The sequence below is a fragment of the Parus major genome, chromosome 1 (assembly GCF_001522545.3).
Source record: "Parus major isolate Abel chromosome 1, Parus_major1.1, whole genome shotgun sequence".
Taxonomy (NCBI): Eukaryota; Metazoa; Chordata; class Aves; order Passeriformes; family Paridae; genus Parus; species Parus major.
In genome coordinates this window covers 68,703,346-68,712,916 of record NC_031768.1, presented here as the reverse complement: position 1 = coordinate 68,712,916, position 9,571 = coordinate 68,703,346, and positions in this window count along the sequence as shown.

Below are 9,571 nucleotides of genomic sequence, written 5' to 3'. Positions count from 1 at the left end.
ACAGAACTTTACACAAACTACCTTAGCAGTTCTGAAACTGGAAGCATGTGCTCAAAGGCCCATTAGGAGGGAGCAGCTTCAACCAGAATAGGGCAAAAGACAGGAAAACTCCACTCTGGAAAACTCCACCACGGTTCTGCTCCATTCACAGCATAGCCCCAGCTGCTTTCATCAGTCACATCCCCTCCAATTACCCAGTTTGATAAAGCCTCTCCTTTACTGGGGATTTAGCTGCAGGGCTTATTACTTTAGAAGGTGCTCTCAAGTGGAGATTACAGTGGCGAGGGAAAGGGGTATAAACCCTCATTTAAGATTAATGCACTCTGTGACTGAATATTTAGTTTTGCAGCCTTATTTAAATGCACCCACAGGCTCCAGAAAGGTGAGTATTACAAATAAACTGGGAAAAAGAAGGAACTGTGGGGGCCTTTAATGCTATTGTTAAAATCTCTACTTCTTTAAAAATAAATTCAAGAGCAGGTTTAAGGAAATTCTTTCTCTTTTCAAAGCTAGGGTGGAGTAGCTGCTTTATTCCATCTTTGAACGGAAAATATTATGATATAAACATTGATGTTTCTGTTTGTACAGACCTGAATACTGTATTTAGTTTTCCAGCACAATAAAGATCTGACTTGGCAATAAGAAAGGCATGCTGAGATACTACAAGATTGTCGTGGTTTTCTGATTATTCAAAGATGCTTCATTCAAGGCTCAGACTTTCACACGATTTCAAAGCATGGCATCATCTACGTTTAAATGCAGTTGTTTATGAATGTTAGTACAAACCAGCATGGATGTTTTACACCAATATAAAACCCCTTGAGCTACTCAGACTTCCCTTTACAGCTCTCTTTTTGTCTGTCATAAAGGATGTTATCTCTCCCTCCAAAGTAATCATTTACACTGTGCCCAGTGTATTGGTTGCAAAGAGCAGAAACACAAGAATAGTACACTAAAATGCATGTTTTCACAACTGACCCATAAAAGCTATTTTAAAACCTAACTATGCCTTGCTTCAAAGTGTTTCCCAGTCATGATTACAGTCCACGTTGTCAGTCCCAGCTGACTCTTATTATTATGCAAATACAGATGCAGGGGGGGAGCACTGCAGCATCACCAACTATTATGGTACTGTATCATCTCTTGGACATGAGGACAGAAGAGGTTAAAGGAAGAAGTGGGAATGCCTCTCTTTTCATCAGCCAAGTTGGAGTTACTGGATTTGGGAACACGATTTGGGAAATTTCAGACTGTGCTGTACGCTGTGGTGTAGAGAATTTATTGCTCTGCCACTTAACTGGGATCGCGAGGCGAAATCCCCAACTAAAACTCTCTTTTTTGGGGTGCTCAATAACACATACAACAGTTCAGTCTCCAGACTGCAGCCTGGCTTTGGTATTACACAGGGGACAGAAAGGAACATCATTAAGTTTGGCCAGCACACCCACCTCCAATTTCCCTTGTCCTTCTGAGGGAAAGCACACACGGTCATTATCCAAAAATGAGATGCAACAGAGGCACAGCAGAAGCCCAAGAAGATGATAATATTGCAATAATACTGGGATTTACCACTTTTTGCTTTGTATCAGTGTAAAAGCTATGCAGCTACACAACCAAGTACTGCCTTCCAGCACAGAGATAACAGTACAGGCATAAAGAACACTCATTTCTCATAGTTGATGAAATACAGCTTTACAAAGTGGAAAGTTCAGCAACTACGGTGTGTTTACAAGAACACAATATGAAATCAACATTTGTTTTTTTATTTGTTACTGAAAATTATCTTGGAAACAGCATTGAAATATCAATGATTACACAAAAATCTTCACAAACCTAATGAAAGTTAGGTGCAAAACTGAAATACTGCAGATTTCATCCTCCAAAATGATAAATCCTGAAACCTTTATTTAATCATGTTCAAATCAGTTGAAAATTAATTACTTTATCTTCTCCATCAAACTAAAGAAAAAAGCTATACTATTTGATTTATAAATTTTGCCTTAAATGATAATTTCTTAATGAAGATAATAAGGATAAGAATCTGTGTTTGCCATGTTAACCCCTCAATTTTCTCAACTTCTATTTTTAAAAGAGCTTGAGTTTTGTACAAATCAACACATTTAACACTAACTAGATGAGGGTTTTATTTCAGTTTAATAGAGTCAAAGCCCAGGAAATACAGGGGAATTATCTTCCGTGTATTATCTTCGAAATGTGGACAGTTCTATTTTCCTGATTTTCATGTTTTATAAACATAAATTGTCCCAAATTTCTAAAATAAACCGAAAAGCACAGTGATGGCATGCATTTCAATGGAAAAGGGAGGAAAAAAACAAAGCACAGACAAATGCAGATGTGGTTTTTTTGTTTGTTCAGTTTTTCACTTGCTGAGACAATATCATTAAATGCTATTTACTATTGCCTTTTCTCACAGCCTCAGAGGCCACACTGTTGAGGTGCTGCATGTTGAACTAGTCCTTCTGAGACACACCAACAGCTGACACAGGGAACAGATAACTGGAGCCAATCTGTAAAATTGTTGCTTAGGATCTGACATACACACCTTGGGTTTCAGAGCACTCTTGTCAGATTAGTTATAGGCTGGTTTTGTGACTGAACACCAGCTACAGCTGAGCTGTGCTGTCTGATGTAGTTTCCTCCAAAAGCCAACTAATTTGTGTGCTCTAAGACTGCTCCCAAAACACAAACGAAAGCATGGTAAATTGGGATGCCACCCTACATTAAAAATACTGTCTAAAAACATGTCAGCAAGCAGGCAAACAATTGCAGTTTTAAAGTGTCCTACCTTGTCATTAGCATCCAACCCAGCAGGCAGAATTTCCCTTACAAAGGCCTGATTCATAACCAGCCTAACGTGCTTGGAAGCTTACACATCTTATTGGTCTGGGATAGAGGGGTTTGATCTATGTCACTCTAGAATAAAGATCAGTCGATAGCTTGGTGGGTCATCTTTTCAGTTGTTGAACAGCTTTACCCTCTAGTTTGACTAAGCTATAAATTTCCTGAGTAAAATCAGAATTTCACCTTTAAAACTAACTTCTTGTCTGAAAACTTGTATTTGTCACCAGCATCCTGAAGATCCATTTCTTCCTTCACACACGCACTATGCTAGATCCTTCTCTACAATGCTCTCCACCTCATTCAAGAAGCAAAGAACACTGATTAAAGGTGACTCAAATAACTAAACCATGTTGCACAGGTATATGGAAGGCAAATTTTTTAAACATGACCATAGCTATAGGTAAATGAACAATACCACCACACAGTGCAGAACTATTTCCCTTTCTAGTGACAGAAGGGCATTAGAGGAAAAAGGGAAACTCAGTAATCAGGAAAAACAATGTCCCTCAACAAGTGTAAAATTAAAGGAATTATTTATAATTTGCAAAAATAAATCTCAGTACAGAAGCACTTACCAGTGCTTTCACTTCCTTTGTTTTTGTTTTTGTTTTTTTTTTGGCTATTGATTAGAAAATTCCTCCTTGTTTGTGTGACTAGTGAAGATATACAGAATTTCACAGCCCAATGCACTAATTAATGCACTGTGACTGAAGGAATTATCTGTTAAAGAAGAAATGCAGAATTCTACTCTTCCGGTTACGTTTTATCAGAATATGTGAATTCACAAATTTCTCTATATTCATATGAATCAATATTAAGAGCAAAGAGAACATCTACCTTAAATCAGCTCGTATTTGTTGCTTCAATTGCAACCAAAACTGAAACACAATTCTTTTGGTACTGTTTCTAGCCAGGAAGTAGCAGTGAAATATGAGTGGGATTCAATAATCACTGTTGTTCATTTCTTTGCAAAAGAACATGCGTTATTAATACATTAAATATTTGGATAGTTTCAGTTAATGCTTTTTAAATACTTCCAAATAGTGTTACTTTATTAATCAGTCTAAGACACAGTCCTGCATACTCTCATCATGTGCAGTTAAGACAAAAGATTTTTTGAATATGAAGTAAAAACACTTCTGCCTGGGTAAGGAAAATTATACCAAAGCACAAAATTAATTTCTCTTCACATTTGGTATGTCTACCAAACCCATCTTTTCATGCCCCACTGAACATTCACAATGTATTTTCCTTCAGAGCAACTAGAGGTGGTTGCATTTCCTTGTATATGACAAGTGTATGATGGTGTCTCCTTTTGAATACTGAAGTCATAGACAAGTTAATATTTCAGAAAAATTAGACTCACCTAACTACCCAAAATCCAGGGCAAGTGGGGAAAACACACTTGCTCAATCGTTGTTTCTGATAAACTGCATCCTGTGGTGTGTTTCATGTGCTTTTATTACTTACATAATTCCAGTTTCAGAAAACAAATATATTGCTTTTATAACTTCCCATTTTCATGGAATCATAAAAAAATTTCAGAGTTTATAAAAGATGGAAAAAAATGTTTATTCTGGTCTACTTATGTTAATACAACCTTCTGGTTTTACACTACAGAGAAGATCTAGATTCCTTTTTTCCTCAACTGAAAGATCAGATAGATCTTACTAAAATAAACCACTTGTTAAAAACATTTTACTTTGGCAATCTTCCTAAGCTACTAAAACAAAAGTTACCCCTTACAGAGGGCTTTTATACACCTCTTCCCCTCAAGAAATTTGAAAAGAAAAGCACCTTTTGCCACATTTTTACAGAATCATTCCTCGAAGTTTTAATGCAAATTAGTTGCTTCAGGAAAAAGTAAATACAAAGACTACATAACTGACCAATCTAAATATTCAAACGTTGTCTGGTAACGGGATCAGTTGTTCCCACTGACACAGCTAAAAATTCTGCTGCCAAGACTAGAGTCCAAATTTGTACTTCATTGTTTCCTTGTGCTTAGAACGTGCAAGATGAATATATGCACGTGAGGGTAAAAAGAAAATGGAACACTTTACATAGATAAAATCATCCAAATAAGTAATATGTCAACTAAATAATTCCCTGTGCTGTTGTAAATACTGCTTTACAACTACGTAGCTTTGAGAATTTTTTCTGTGTTTCATATTTGACAACGGTTTTATGTTAGAGTCAAATTCCTATTTTGATTAAAATCTAACAAATTTGTCTAAATTAACTAGTATACTAAACAGTGCCACAAACCCAGTATTCTAAAGACCAAATATAAATATTCATCTTTTATTACCATATTGCAGCATATTACAGCTAGAAAAATGACGATGATGACAAATGCTTGAATCTTAGTGTCAAGTTTATCACCAGAGTGTCTCCTGGTAAGGAGTCCAACAGATGAGAGAACCTTCCCACTGTGGCTTAAGCTCCTACCCCACCTGCCTAGCAAATACTTCTCCAAAATCTCCTGTGCTTGCAACAGAGCCACCACAACAGAACACGTGCCTCAACACTCCAGTCCATGGAGCATGGCAGATTCAGGTCATCGTGCCAGAGTGAAATGCAGTGGCTGAGACACAGCACATGTTCCTTCTTGCCAACTGTGCTACATGAGCAAGTCAGACAGCTGGATAAAGGAACGCCACAACACTGCTGTTTCCTCTGGGTTACTTTAGTCCTTTCCTTCTCTGCTGGTTTTTTTCTGTCACCTCCTCATTTTGAAGTGGTTTTCCTGTAACTTTTCTTTCCTTGCTGTAATTCAATTCTCATTTTTTCCAGCATAGGTCCTTTGTATACTTTCCTGTGGAATGTGCTTACTTGATCATCAATTAATGTTTAAGTATTATAATTTGTGCTTCAGAGGAGACAACAATTAGAAGAAACAGGATTGCGTACATTATAGCCATTGCTGGCTGGCTGCAGACTCTGGCAAACATCGATTTACATTAAGTGCAGATTTCACAATCAGGTTTGAAACCTTATTGTAAACAAACAATTCCTGAAGCAGTAAGAAAGCCCACAAATGTACACCTCTCTCATTGTTAACTAGAAAATTTTCCTGCAATTGGGAGTTTTTATAAAGCCTCTCTGCTATGACACTCAAGGTAGGTGCACTTCAACCTTCCCTCAGCTGGGCACTTCCAGGGCCTGTTTCCTCTAAGATGCCTTTTCCTACACACGCTTGTTTGAACTCCAGTACCTCTGAAATATCTTCACCCTTGTGAAATGTGACTGAAATGGGGAAAAGGGTGCTCGTGACAGTGCCCCTCAAGAGGAGGCAGGAAGAAAAAGGACAATAGCCAGCCACCCAGCGTGATTCCACATGTCTTAATCCTTTCAAAAACCAAACAAAAATTTGGACTCTAAGATAAGCAGAGGTTCTCATGCAGAACGCACTGTTACATCACCCAATCAACTTCTAACCACAAACGATGTATTTGATGTCAGTGCTGGGGGGCTGAAACAATCACTGAACATGTTCAGTGACAGACCCTGTATCCAAGATGATGAGCTAGCAGACAGAGAAGGGAATACATAGGCAAACACCCAAAACATGAAGATTTTGATGTCTAATGCTACAGCTTTTAGATTAAATATTGTTTTAAAATATCACCACACTTTTTCAGGTTGTGCCAACATCATCAACCACTTTCTTGAAGAAACACTGACAAGTACTACTACCATTACAACTTCCTTGTGTATGTCTGAGACTGACATCTTGGAAGCTTTTCATAGCTTTTAAGCTACAAATGTAATTTCCATCCTCTCTTTGCTTCAGCTACTCAAAGACTTGATGCCTTTTAACTGCTGGCAAGGGTTTCCTGGATTCTAGACAACAGAAGCAGAAGTCAGAAGTACTAGATGCAATCTGCGAGTAGAGCAGCTAACTTCATTTCAGTTAGCCTAGGTTACTTTATCCCTCCTCAGCTATGCATAAAAATCCCAAATAGTTCAACCAAGTAAGACTTTGATTACAGTTTTACTCAAGGATGAGGGTAAAGACCAAGCTCCACTTTTACTGCAAAGACTTAAAAAATAGTTTTAAAAAGTAGACCACACAATTTTAACCTCATCCATTTTGCAGCAAGAACAGGGGCTAAAGCAGTCAAGGGCAAAGGTATTTTCAGTGCTTTTCCACAATCTTCAGCCTTGTAATTAAGACTTACTACAGCACAAGGAAGCATAAATGGTGATATAGAGCAAAGAATTTTAAGGAAGCTGAAAAGCGATAGGACGCTAGAACACATTACTGCAGAAGGAATTCTGTTAACACTGGTATGAGCCCTGGGGTATAGAGCAATGAACTAATGCAGCATATACAAACCAACACAGATAGGATGTCCTCTTGGAAGATCATCCCCAAAAGGTACCACAGATAAACTAAACATACTGGTTATCACTCTTCACTGTACCCACACAACCTGCCCATACTGTAGAACATAATACACTGCTCTACAATATTTGGGGCTTGAACATCAAGGGTAAGATGCATAAAATATAAATAAATATATATATATATATCTGCATCAGCAGAAGCAAAACTTGAATTTGGGTTAAAAAAACAGAAGTCATGAAACACAGAACTCAAATGCAAGAGTTTCTTCAGTCTAGTTCTAGACTGCTGTGTTACAGATTATAAGCGTACATGCATGCTAAGTTTGTATAGACACAAACTGTCTCTTGACAAAAATTGCCTATTATTGGTAATAAATAATCCCAAGAAGACACAGAACGGTCTGAGAGTTCTTGTAAGACGCATGGGAAAAGGCAAGAAAAACTTGTAAGAATTCTTAGGTAGTTCTCTGGCACTTTATCAAAGTGGTTGACATGAAGAAACATTGCCAGGAAAAAAAAAATACTATTACTCAGCAATTATAATCCTCTTCTATTTTGTAAAACATATGCTTAAACATAAGTATTTAACTCTTGTTAGAATTAAAAATATCTGCCTCACCTCAACCACATGGATCTGAACAACACCACACTAGACAGCAAGTGCTCCTTCACACTATCTTTACAGATATACTTTTAAGAACAGTCTTATATTAACTGCTGAAAAGTTTTTACAGCTCGTATCCTATGCTAGGTGTCCCATATCACAGTACTATTAAAGCTCATGGATCAGAACGGCACAGCAAAAATCTCATGCTTGGAGTTTATCCACCTCAGTGCACATGACAGTGATTGGACAGATAATATTTAATTGCCATCAGAATTTCAGCTTTATGGATACAGACACTTTAGTTAGTAATAAGAAGATTTTTAGTTGAAAATGTTGTTTCAGGATTGACCTAAATCTCAGTGACATAACATCATATCTAATAAACACACATACAGAATAATCTTGAACTATCTGCTTGTCCAGTCCAGACCTATGGTTTGTATGCAGTCCAGAAGCAGAGCAGTGAGGTCTCACACTTGACCCAAATCAAGAGGCCAGCACTGAATTTATGCTGACACAAAGGCCAGCGGCCAACTCGGGATGAAAAGACGTCAGCTACAATTGCAATAAAAGATTGCCCCAGCTCAGGCAACAATCATACTGATTCCTCAACAACCTTCAGAGAATGGAAACTCCTGAAGCACATGGTACATGTCCTACAAATCTGGCCACATAGAGATGTCAGTATGACACCTGATAAATATAGAGCTGATAAATTTAAGAAGTCAGACTCTTCCAATTACAAACTAAAAGATGTCATCTCCCATGTCAAAAAACCCTCCATTATTCCAGTGACTAAACACCACCTGAGCAATCCTATCCTATGGGCTTACAGATATTCACTCAGAATTCTCACAGGCCACCTCTGAAACATCTGTTTGAGACATTAAAGCCTCTTTGCAGCAAGATTTATGAAAACCATAAATCAGTTTCCAATAATACGAAGTGAAAGCATTTCCCACTGTTTGATGTTATGAGACATTATAATGGCAATTCAGTGAATTAACAAGAGTAGATGACAGAGTGTGTTCTTCCCCTTATTCATTTCTTCCCTTCCCCCGTGGAAACAGATTTGGTAACAAGAACTTTCACATGGCCATGTAATAGGTGGAAGAGAGCACAAATGTAAGTACTTCTACTATGAACCATCTGCACATCTCTTCCATGACGAGCAGTAACTTCTACTGACTAAGGGATATTTCCTTCCTTAAATTCATCACTCGTCCATCAGCGAATCTACTGAGCTCCCTATCCCTCTTTAAAACAACCCAAGAGAGCCTTATCACATCCGTGCCTCTGCTGATGGCTCTAATTCATCACGAGAGAGAGTAATGAGAAAGCAATCACAGGGAGAAGCCTTATCGGGACCTGGATCGATGCACACCAGTCAGATCACACGGACGGGATGGGATGCCCGCACTTCCCCGGGTAACCCGGGGAGCTCCCGCCCGCGGATCGGCGATTCCAGCCCCAGCTCAGGAGCGCAGCACTCCGAGGGACAGCAAGAAGGAGGGCGCTTCCAGAAACCCGACCGTAACCACCACACTGCTGCAATGGGCAGCCCCGGACCGGAGGCGATGCCCCGGAGCGCTCTCCCCGCTTTGGGCACACTTTGGGGAAGGCTGTGCCCGGTCCCCCCGCGCTCCAGCCCCATCCGGAGCCGGGACCCCGCGCCGCCGCCCGCCCAGCCCAACCCCCTCGGCGCCCGCATCCAGGTTGAGTCTCCCAAAGCCGATTAACCCCGCTCCG